We start from the raw sequence: 12,027 nt of genomic DNA, 5'->3' as shown, positions 1-12,027 counted from the left end.
TGTATTCAACATATTATACATTAGATCCCTGGAACTTATTCATCTTATAACTGAACATTTGTGCACTATGAACAACATCTCGCCATTTTCTCCACCCCTCAGCCTCTGGCAATTAGCATTCTACTCTCTGTTTCTATGAGTTTGATGTTTTTAGATTCCACATATAAGTGAGATCATAAAATATTGTTCTTTATCTGACTTATTTCCTTAGTATAATGCCTTCACGTCCTTCCAAGTTGTTGCAAATATCAGAGATTTACTTTTATTATATGACTGAATAATATTCCATTGTATATATGGTTTCAAGTCTTACATTTAAGTCTTTAATCCATATCATGTTAATTTTTGTGAGTGGTGTAAGGTAAGCATCCAATTTCATTCTTTTGCATGTGGATATCCAATTTTTCCCAGCACCACTTATTGAAGAGAGTATCCTTTCCCCGTTGAGTATTCTTGGCTACATTGTCAAATAGTAGTTGACCGTATCTGCGTGGGTTTATTTCTGGGCTCTTGATCCTGTTCCATTGGTCTGTGTGTCTTTTTTTATGCTAGTACCATAATGTTTTAATTACTATAGCTTTGTAATACAGTTTGAACTCAGAAAGTGTTATGCCTCCAGCATTGTTCTTCTTTCTCAGGATTGATTTGGCTATTCAAGGTCTTTGTGGTTCCAAACCAATTTTAGGATTTTTTTTTCTATTTCTTTAAAAAATGCCATTGGAATCTTGATAGGGATTGCATTGAATCTATAGATGGCTTTTGGTAGTATGGACATTACGACAATATTAATTCTTCCAATCCCTGAACACTAGATATATTTCCATTTATTTGTGTCTTCTTCAATTTTTTTCATCAATATCTTATACTTTTCAGTGTACAGATCTTTAACTTCCTTGGTTACATTTATTCCTAAGTATTTTATTATTTTTGATGCTATTGTAAGTGGGATTGTTTTATTTATTTTTCAGATAGTTCATTGTTAGTAAATAGAAATGCAACTGATTTTTGAATGTTGATTTTATATCCTGAAACATTGCTGAATTCTTTTATTAGATCTAACATTTTTTAGGTGGAGTCTTTGGGATTTTCTACATATAAAATCAAGTCATCTGAAAATAAAAAATTTTACTTCTTCTTTTCTGATTTGGATGCCTTTTATTTCCTTTTTTTTGCCTAATTGCTCTGGCCAGGACTTCCAGTGCTATGTCAAATAGGAGTAGTGAGAGTGGGCACCCTTGTCTTGTTCCCAATCTTAGAGGAAAAGCTTTCAACCTTTTACCCGTAAGTATGATGTTAACTGTGGGCTTGTCATATATGGTCTTTATTATGTACAAGTTTGTTCCTTCTATACCCAATTTGTTGACAGTTTTTCTTATGAATGAATGTTGAATTTTGTCAAATACTTTTTCTGCATCTATTGAGATGATCATATGATTTTTATCTTTTATTCTATTAATGTGATATATCACATTTACTGATTTGCATATGTTGAACCATCCTTGCATCTCAGAGTTGAATCCCACTGATTGAAGCATACGATCTTTTTAATGTGCTGTTGAATTCAATTTGCTAGTATTTTGTTGAAAATGTTTGCCTCTATATTTCTCAATGATATTGGCCTATAGTTTTCTTTTCTTGTAGTGTCCTTATCTGGTTTTGCTATCAGGGTAAAGTAAAATGAGTTTAGGAGTGTTCCTTCCTCTTGAAATTTGTGGAAAAGTTTGAGTAGGACTGGCATTAATTCTTTTTTAAATGTTTGGTAAAAATCACCAGTGAAACCTTCTGGTCCCGGGCTTTGCTTTGTTGGGAGGTTTTTGATTACTGATTCAATCTCCTTACTTGTTATTGGTCTGTTTATATTTTCTATTTCTTCATGATGTACTCTTGATAGGTAGTATGTTTCTAGGAATTTATCAGTTTTTCTAGGTTGTCCAATTTGTTGATGTATAGTTGTTTATAGTAGTCTCATGATCTTTTGTATTTCTGTGGTATCAGTTGTAATGTCTCCTCTCTCATATATAATATTTGGGTCCTCTCTTTTTTTTTTCTTGGTTAGTCTTACTAAAGGTTTGTCAATTTTGTTTATTTTTTCAGAGAACTAATTCTTAGTTTTATTATTTTTTCTATTGTTTTGTTGTTCTCTAGTTCATTTATTCTTGCTCTAATCTTTATTATTTCATTCCTTCTACTAACTTTGGCTTTGGTTTCTTTTTTTTTAAGTTCCTTAAGGTGTAAAGTTAGGTTGTTTATTTGAGATCTTTCTTTTTTCTTGATGTATGCATTTATCACTATAAAATTATTTCTTAGAACTGCTTTTGCTGTATCCCATAAGTTTTCTTATGTTATGTTTCCATTTTTGTTTGTCTCAAGGTATTTTTTATTTCCTTTTTGATTTCTTCTTTGAGCCATTGGTTGTTCAGGAGTGTATTGTTTAACTTTCATGTATTTGTGAATTTTCCTCCTGTTATTGATTTCTAGTTTCATACCACTGTGGTCAGAAAAGATAATTAGGGCTGGCCCCATGGCTTAGCGGTTAAGTGCACACACTCCGCTGCTGGCGGCCTGGGTTCAGATCCCACGTGCACTGATGCACCGCTTCTCCAGCCATGCTGAGGCCACGTCCCACATACAGCAACTAGAAGGATGTGCAACTATGACATACAAGTATCTACTGGGGCTTTGGGGGAAAAAATAAATAAATAAAATTATAAAAAAAAAAAAAAAGATTGCCAGGCTTTAAAAAAAAAAAAAAGAAAAGATAATTAGTATGATTTCAGTCTTCTCTAATTTGATAACACTTTTTTGTGGCCTAATATGTGCTCTGTAATAGAAAATGTTCCATATGTGCTTAAAAAGAATGTGTATTCTGTGTCTGTTGGATGGAGTGTTCTGTATATATTTGTTAGGACCATTTGGTTGATAGTGTCATTCAAATCCACTGTTTATTGGTTCTCTGGATGATCTATCCATTATTGAGAGTAGGGTTTAAAGTCTCCAACTATTATTGTATTGCTGTTTATCTATTTCTCCTTACAGTTCTATCAGTTTTTGCCTCACATACTTTGATGCTCTGTTTTTAGGTGTATACCCGTTAAGGATTGTTATATTTTCTTGGAGAATTGACCCCTTTATCATTATGCAATGCCCCTCTTTATCCCTGATAATTTTCCTTGCTTTAATTTCTGCTATGTCTGAAATTAATATTGCTGCTTCTGCTTTCTTTTGGTTACTGTTAGCATGTATATCTTTCTCCTGCCATTTGCTTTTAATCTGTGTGAGTCTTTATATTTAAATTGGGTTTCTTGTAAACAACATACAGTTGGGTCTTGTTTTTGATCCAGTGACAGTCTCTGTATTTCACTTGGTGCATTTAGACCACTGACATTTAAAATGATTATTAATATAATTGGATTACTATCTACCATGTTGGTTACTATTTTCTATTTGTTGCTCTTGTTCTTTGTTTCTGCTTTTTTTCGTCCACACTTCTTCTGCCTTTTGAGGTTTTAATTGAGTATTTTATATGACTCCATTTTCTCTTCTTTCTTAGCATATCAATTATTCATTTTTTAAACTTTATTTAGTAGTTGTCCTAGAGTTTGCAATATACAATTACAATGAATCCAAATCCACTTTCAAATAAGACTATATACTGCTTCATAGCTATGCAAGTACCTTAGAATAACAAAATAGTCCTAATTCCTTCTTCCCATCCCTTGCATCATTGCTGTCATTCATTTCACTTATATGTATGTATATACAAGCAAATATGTGTACATAAGCATACATAATTGAATACATTGTTGCTGTTATTATTTTGAACAAACTGTTATTTGTTAGAACAATTAAGAATAAGGAAAATTAAAGTTTTTATTTTACCTTCACTTATTCATTCTCTGATATTCTTTGTTTCTTTATGTAGATCTGAGTTTCTGACCTATGTCATTTTCCTTGTCTCTAAAGAACTTCTTTTAACATTACCTGCAAAGCAAATCTACTGGCAATAAATTTTCTCAATTTTTGTTTGTCTGAAAAAGTCTTTATTTTTCCTTCACTTTTGAAAGATAATTTCACAGGGTACAGAATTCCAGCTTGGTAATTTTTTCTCTCAACACTTTAAATATTTCACTCTACTCTCTTGTTTGCATGGTTTCTAAGGAGAAGTCAGATGTAATTCTCATCCATGTTCCTCTATAGGTAAGGTACTTTTTTCCTCTAGTTGCTTTCAAGATTTTTTCTTTGTATTTGATTTTCTGAAGTTTGAAAATGACACATCTAGGTGTAGATTTGGGGTTTTTTTTTTTTTTTTTTTTTTTTTTTGCATTTATTCTGCTTTGTGTTCTTTGAGCTTCCTGGATCTTTATTTTGGTGTCTGACATTAATTTGGGGGAAATTCTTAGTCATTATTGCTGCAAATGTTGCTTCTTTTCCTTTCTCTTTCTTCTCCTAGTATTCCCATTACTTATATGTTACATCTTTTGTAGTTGTTTTACGGTTCTTGGACATTCTGTTCTGTTTTTTTTTTTTCCGTTTTTTTTTTCTTTGATTTTAAATTTTGGAAGTTTAGGAGTTTCTATTGTCATATCCTCAATTTCAGAGATTTTGTCCTCACTAGATTGAATAAGGCCTACTAATAAGGCCATCAAAGTCATTCTTCATTTATGTTATAGTGCTTTTGATCTCAAACATTTCTATTTGACTTTTTCTTAGAATTTCCATCTCTCTGTTCACATTATCCGTCTCTTCTGGCATGTTATCTACTTTTTCCTTAAATCCCGTAGCATATTAATCATAGTTTAAAAAAATTCCTATTATGATAATTCCAACATTTCTGCCACGTCTGACACTGGTTCTGATGCTTGTTCAGTATCTTCAAAATGTGGTTTTTTACCTTTTAGTAGGCTTTGTAAGTTTTTGTTGAAAGGCAGACATGATGTACTGGGTAAAAGGAATTGCAGGAAATAGAATTTTAGTAATGTAGTGGTTAGCTGTTGGGAGAAGGGAAGCATTCTATAGTCTTATGATTATATTTCAGTCTTTTGAAGACCCTGTACCTCTGAACTGTGAAATTCACTAGTGCTTCTCAGTGTCGTTTTTCTCCCCTTAGGTGTGACAGGATGGCTGGAGGAGGCTGGAGTTATATATTTCCCTTTCCTCGTGTGGAAGACTAAAGGGGGCTGGTATTGGTTATTTCACTTCTCCCAGGTAGATTAGGCTCTGATAAAACCTCAGCAGGTAAGACTCTGTTAAAAAGTTTCTCCTGAGGGCAGGCCTTGTTAAGAAGTATAGAATGCTCTGGCATATTTCATAACAGTTTCTTTTTGCCCTCCTGCTAGAAACATGAGGGGATTTTCCTCTGATATTCGCTGTGAGAACCAAGTTGAGCTCTTGGAGATAAAACTCACGATAATGTGGACTCCCCTATGAATGAATCCCCCCGGAATTTTTAACTCTCAGAATTGTCTACACTGAGCCTCCAGCAATTTGTCAATTATAGTCCAGGTTTTTCTAGTTTCTGCTCTGGTAAATCATGAATCTCTGCATTCACCATGTATCTCTCCAATTTAGGGGGGCAGTGGTTTGCCCTGTGACCTCACTTCTTCCATAGCTAAGAAGGGTTATTGATTTTTTCAGTTTGTTCAGCTTTTTACTTGTTGTTAGGATGGAGTGGCAATTTCTAAGCTCCTTTACATGCTGGACTGGAAACAGGAAGAAAAGCTGGGAATTTTAGGTACAAAATTATTGTTGCCTTCTGGGCCCTCAAGATCCACCATGGATCCTCCTGCACCAGCTTAGTGAGTCCCTAGGTAAAGCCACACAACTACTTACCTGCCACCAACACTACCAAGTATGCTACAATACTCACAATCCCTTGCACATGTTTGAGTTCTTCAGAACACACTCAGATTGAATATTAGCTATGTATCCATTTGTTTTTTTCTTAAACAGACAGTTCCATGTGTTTGGAGACTGTGATTGTTTATAATTTGTGGTACAACTTTTGTGCAGTTACTATTCTTATCATCTTGAGAGTTTTGTGAAATAGCATTACAGTCTTTGGGGAGATTATTTTATTTTAGGAAAATTTTTTTTTGGTAAAGGAAATGATTTTGAAAGAAGTGATTGCTAACAAACCCCCATGCCTTCATGACACATCTCCAATGATTGGCTTCCTTTGTACTTGAGCTCATTTTTGGTAGGAGAGATGGAGGTGGAAAGAAAACAGAAGGTTCAGAAGGTGCCAGAGAGGAGGCTGAAGGAAAACTTAACGTGCGGAGGAGGCTAGAAAGAATCCAAAAAGAGCCAAGTGATATTATCTTGAGAATTATTGACAAAGCATAAACTAAGACTTTTAAAATTTCTCTTTTAAGCCTTTTTTTTCTTAAGGATATAATAATTCATTAGATTATTAAATCCAAACACGCCTACCTTATTCCTCTCTTTTACCCCTTTAAGGAAAATATTTATCAAATGGTTCAAACTATTCCTGTTTTTTCATGTTATTTTATTATAAATACCATACCAGAGATTTCTTCTTCTAAGTTAACTTTGCTTCATTTCCTCTTTTATCAAAGCTGATTTGCTAGGGATGTTTAATGAGGAAATGTGAAGGTGGGGTAGAATGGGCAGGATGAAGAAGTTGTAGATATTTGATAAAACTTTAACCTCCTCCTCACAACGGAAAAATATTTTCTCAATAATTTAAAGTGCCAGGCCCTCATCTCCTCAGCTGTGAGCCTGGGAGTTCAAGACTAAATCATGTTGTTTCAGGAAAAATCAATAGGTCTCATAAAATTACCAGTCTCCTCATGAACACAGAACAGTGTTTCTGAAAGCAAATATGATTTGTTATTCTGTTCTACATGTATATTTATAGAAATCGATGGGAGATGTGGAATAACCAGAGAATTCCTTAGCAGCCCCTGATAAATCACTTTTCCTCCAATTGTGAGGAGAGGAAGAATTTTTTTTCATCATGGAACTTCCAGAGTAAATTTCCCCCGGCTTCTCAAGCACTCCAGTTGTGAGAAGTATAACCAAGGCTCTGTTGTTCAATATAACTTTCAGTCTGACCCGTTGGACTGCTAGACACAAAAGAAGCCCCAAACATTAATTCTGCTTCCCAGGCCATTTCATCACCAGTCACACAAAGGCAGCAGTCAACTAGGAGTCCCAATGGTAGTCACAAAATGGCCTATTAAATAAGAAACATTGGACTGGTGTTGAGGGCATTTGGGCCCCATAGTGGATATGCTATCCTTTGGATTTGCCATCTATAAAACAGGAACAATCAGTGTCTTTCACATATTAATTATAATACATGGAGATGATGAAAAATTCCACAGAAAATACCCTAAATTTTTGTTGGCTATTGGCTTCTGCCTATTTTCCTATCTCAGCCATCCCAGCTTTCTATATCTTTGCCCTGGGGAAAGAACCAGGAAACAAGGGAATGGCAGACAATGGATGGAGGGATGCGGAGGGAATAAGTTAGGAACTCAAGGGTTTCCACCAATTAGGAAATTGATGCTTTTCTCAACTCCAGCATATTTGTTACTTGATCATCTCTACCAGGCAGTTCAGCATAATTATTTAAGAATATAGGGCTTCTATGTTAGATAGACTTGGGTGTGAATCTCAGCTCCACCACTTACTCACTGTGGGATCTTGGGTAAACCACCCAATTTTCAGGTTCAATTTCTTCATCGGTAAAATGAGGCTAAGAAAGCCTTAATTAGCTTATTTTCATCATTAAATGAAGTCACTGATGTAAAGGGAGTGCAGTGTTCAGCCCAAAGTAAGTATTCTGTAAGTGGTGGTGGTGGAGTTTATGTGTTGCCTTTCTTTAGAATCCATATCCATCAGATGTTTGTTTTCTTTTCACATTGTTGTTGGGAGTAGGTTCAGTGACTGTTGTGTAAGCTGATACAAAAGGCCATGGGTCTGCAGCAACTGAATACTTGTGTTCATCATTTTTAAAGATGATTTTTGTCTTTGTAAAGCTCCTACTCATATTTATGAACACAAATTAATTTGGGGTCATGACCCTGTATCCTGGAGATTTCCCAGGGGTCCAATGAATAGATTTCTTTTAAGTAATGATTAGCTGGTTGTCATATTAACTACCCAAAGCTTTGAGCAAAAGTTCTTTCTTAGCTAATCTGCTGATAGAGCCAGAGGAGCCATTCAATTAAACTGAACTGAGAGCTTATGTTTCACGCCATTTGCACTTTACCAAGTGGTAAGACTGTGAGAGGGAATGTTAAACTATGGGTCCTGAACCCAGAAAAGTTCAGTCACTTGGGAGATCATGGAAGCTCCTAAGCTTTAAAATAATGAACTCTGAGGGAGCAAATGTCCATGTAGAGCACACAACCAGGGAAGTAAACCTATCAGCTCTCTCTAGTTCCTCATAGCTCCATCTCCTTATAAGCCTCACTAGTAGGCCTCAACTTACACTGGTTCTTGAGCCAATACTGGTAGGGTCATGAGGGCTTTCAGCAGATTAACCTCCCACCTACACCACCAAATTGAAGGTAGGGCATATGGGGAGCTGCAGTGCAGTCTTGCTGCCAAAACAATCTATGTCCATGGTGAGGTTAAAGGCCAACTTTAAGCATTCCTTTATCCTCTGCAGTGAGGCCAAACTTGACTGAGTTAATCAAAACCATGGCTTTCACCACTGTTGATACTTGGGCTCTCAGTCCTCTTCCTGGGGCCTGGGGTTGGATGTGATAAAAAGTTAAGAATTCCACTCCTTTCTCCTAGAATCACTGAGAGTCAGTCACTTTTCCTCTCTGGGTCTCAATTATCTTCCGGAAATGACCTAAAACAAGGGGACTTCATGTTTTGAGGCGACACTACCCATATGCTAGATACTTCTCTCATGATTTTGGAAAAAACTCTACCAATATACTTATAAATGATATTAGCATATGAGAATGATTAAAAGCCATCTAAGCAGAAAAAAGGATGGGAGGAAGAGGAATACAAACAAGTGTCCTCTATATAGCTGCCACTATCTATGACAAATACACTTGAGGCCACCTAGCCCACGGCACTGCCTCCACTATAGGTCAACCCAAATACATTTCATGGCTGGTGCTTTAACCATCCCTGAGTATACTGATTCCATTTTTTTTTCACTCATGTACACAAGTTCATCTCCAATCTAAATGAATATTTCTTTGATTCACTTTCATCCTATTTCATTCTTGGTTTATTTTTTACGAAGAAGGCAGATCGTGTGGCTTAGGGACATTTTATTCTGGCACAGCTATTCAGAGTCTCCCTGCAGGCTGAATCCCTGAGGCCTGGTGGCAGGTCACAACCAGTTTCCTTTAAGGTGCTACATCCTTACAGAAGACAGGAAGACTTGACAGTCTGACAGATACTTAAAGTGTGAATATGAATAAAAGATACATCACTCCTGATGGGTATATAAAAGAAAAAAGCTGTCAGTCGATGTAACCAGTATTCTAAAAACACACAGTACCATATCAGTGCTAGAGGGTGTTGGATACAAAAAAGAGTTGGCAGATGGACAACTTCTGATAGTCAGGTCTATGTGCATGTGAAAACCAAGCTGAGAAAGAGTCTGTTAGTCCTCATCCCCTGCCCTGCTTTGAAAATCGTATTTGGAAGTTTTGCTTTCTTTCTCTTTGACTTCCCTTCAGGGCTGGATTATTAGCCAGTAGGTAGACTGGATGATGATCTAGGTGCTATGTCTAATGTGAGTGGTGATGGGCAGAAAATTCTAGCCAAAGCATCTCACTCACTGGCTGTTTCTTTGCCTGAAATTGCACCATTAGAGCTTCTTATATGGGGAATGTACTACAACCCAGACACTCTGGGAAAGGGAAACATTCAGCTTACTTTAATGAGGATTGATTTCCAGCCATTCGTGGTACCAAGGCATTAAGGATTGGGGATCAGCCAGAAGTCAGGTGAAAGGGCAGAGAACAGAAAGGAAGAGTAAGAAATCACAAAATTTTAATATTGTCTACTTGACTTTCATAGAAACATTTGAGGACATTCATCCAACCTTTATCTGGCACATGAATCTGCTTCAGAACATCTCCACAAAGTGTTCATCTAATTGCTACTTGAATACCTCCAGTGATAGGGAGTTCCTTTCTTAATGAAGTTCACTCTATTGTTAGGCCATTTCAAAATGTAGAAAGTTCTATGCTGTAGGAATCCCAAATTTGCCTCCTTGCAGCTTCCATACTATTGATGTTTGTTCTTCATAGAATTAGACTGCCTCCTTGTCCCTGTGAAGGCTCTCTGGATAGGTAAAGGCAGTCCTGATTCTCTACCACCAGTAAAGCTTCTCCTATTTCTTACAATATTCCTCAAAGTAGGTGGGAATAAAGGTGATAGTGAACAGCCAATAGGGGAAAGAGAAAATGGCTCATGGCCCTTCATGAGCTTTTGTAAAAACCCATACAAATAAAATTTAACAGACTGACAATGGCGAGTGTTGACAAGAATGTATGACTCGAAAACTCATACACTGCTGGTGAGAGTGCAAAACGGTATGGCCATTTTGTGAAACAGTTTTTAGTGTCTTAACAAAGTTAAACAGTCTTACTACATGACTTACGCTTAGGTATTAACCCAAGAGAAATGAACATATATGTATGCTCACAGACTTGTACAGTAATATTCATAGGAGCTTTATTTGTAATGGTCTCAAACTGGAAACAACCCAAATGTCCATCAACAAGGTGAAACAAGATGTGGTGTAGTCATACAATGGAATATTTTTCTTATTTATTTATTTTTTTGGTGAGGAAAATTGGCCCTGAGCTAACATCTGTGCCAATCTTCCTCTACCTTGCATATGGGACGCTGCCACAGCATGGCTTGATGAGTGGTGTGTAGGTCTGCACCCAGGATCCAAACCTGTGAACCCTGGGCCACCAAAGCAGAGTGCGCAAATTTAACCACTACTCCACTGGGCCGGCCCCCAATGGAATATTTTGGGCAGTAAAAAGGAATGAAGTACTGATACATGCCACAACATGGATGAACCTCAAAAGAATTATGCTAAGTGAGAGAAGCCAATCACAAAGAAACACAGGCAGCATCCTGATTACAGAAGTCATCGAGAACACAGAAACACAAGTAGGTGGAAAGAGCTAAGTCTTCTCAGAAATATTATCTATTAGCAAGATGAAAGAAGTAGATATGGCTTTGCTAAAATCTGGGGCTCAAGACAGAACGGCTTTGCAAAGGGGGCATTTTGAGTCTATTATAAACAAAGCCCATAAATCCAATGACAGCATTTTCTCACCTGTGATAGATGTGAAGAAAGGAGCTGTTTGCTTTCACCTATAAAGTATTTCCCTGCCATATCTGTACTTAGAATGTCATTGGAATTCTCAGCCCTTCTAAGAATAGTTCTTCCATTTTCTTTTCTTTTTGCTCTAGACAAATTTCAAGCAGCTCAAGAGACACTTTCCTTGAAAGGCCTTTTATTTTTGATCCAACTAGGCTTGTTTCAGTCCTGAGTCATTAGCCCTTAGAGGGAAGAAGACTGACTGGAAGTTTCACATTTACTCCTATTTCAATCTTCCCAAGTTTATAAAACAGTTATGATCATTATTAGTTATTTTGCAGGTGAGGAAATTGAGGTAAGTGAGGTTAAAAAACTTGCCCAAGTTCTCATGACTAATAAGTGGAGATAATACTCCGAGTTAGAACTACAACCCAGGTCTGAGTCCAGAGCCTGGGCTCTTAAACTGCCACATCCTTATAGCTCAAGATGTTAAAATAATAGCTATCATTGATTGAATGCTTGTTATGAGCCAGGTACTGAGACAAGCACTTTGTATACATTATTTCAGTAATTCTAGAATGTCCATCCTCTATGAGGGCTTGTTACTAGTTTCCAGTTCCCAACACAGTGCCTGGCATATAATAAACATTAAATCTAGATTTATTATATGAATAAATGAACAGCCTTCTGTGGTGGATATTATTGGCTCCATTTTGTGATAAAGAAAATGAAACGCAGAGATT

At 36.5% G+C, this 12,027-nt stretch overlaps 1 protein-coding gene across 1 annotated transcript in view; it reads right to left on the bottom strand.

Annotated features, from left to right (window-relative positions):
- LOC147911819 (uncharacterized) overlaps positions 1-12,027 on the bottom strand; it is a 303,124-nt gene that overhangs the window by 216,524 nt on the left and 74,573 nt on the right. The gene's annotated exons all lie outside the window — the stretch shown is intronic.

This window comes from Ceratotherium simum, chromosome X (assembly GCF_057802395.1).
Source record: "Ceratotherium simum simum isolate JZ-2026a chromosome X, ASM5780239v1, whole genome shotgun sequence".
In the NCBI taxonomy this organism is placed as follows: domain Eukaryota; kingdom Metazoa; phylum Chordata; class Mammalia; order Perissodactyla; family Rhinocerotidae; genus Ceratotherium; species Ceratotherium simum.
Note: the sequence above shows the minus strand (reverse complement) of the source record. Positions and strands in the feature narration are given on the sequence as shown.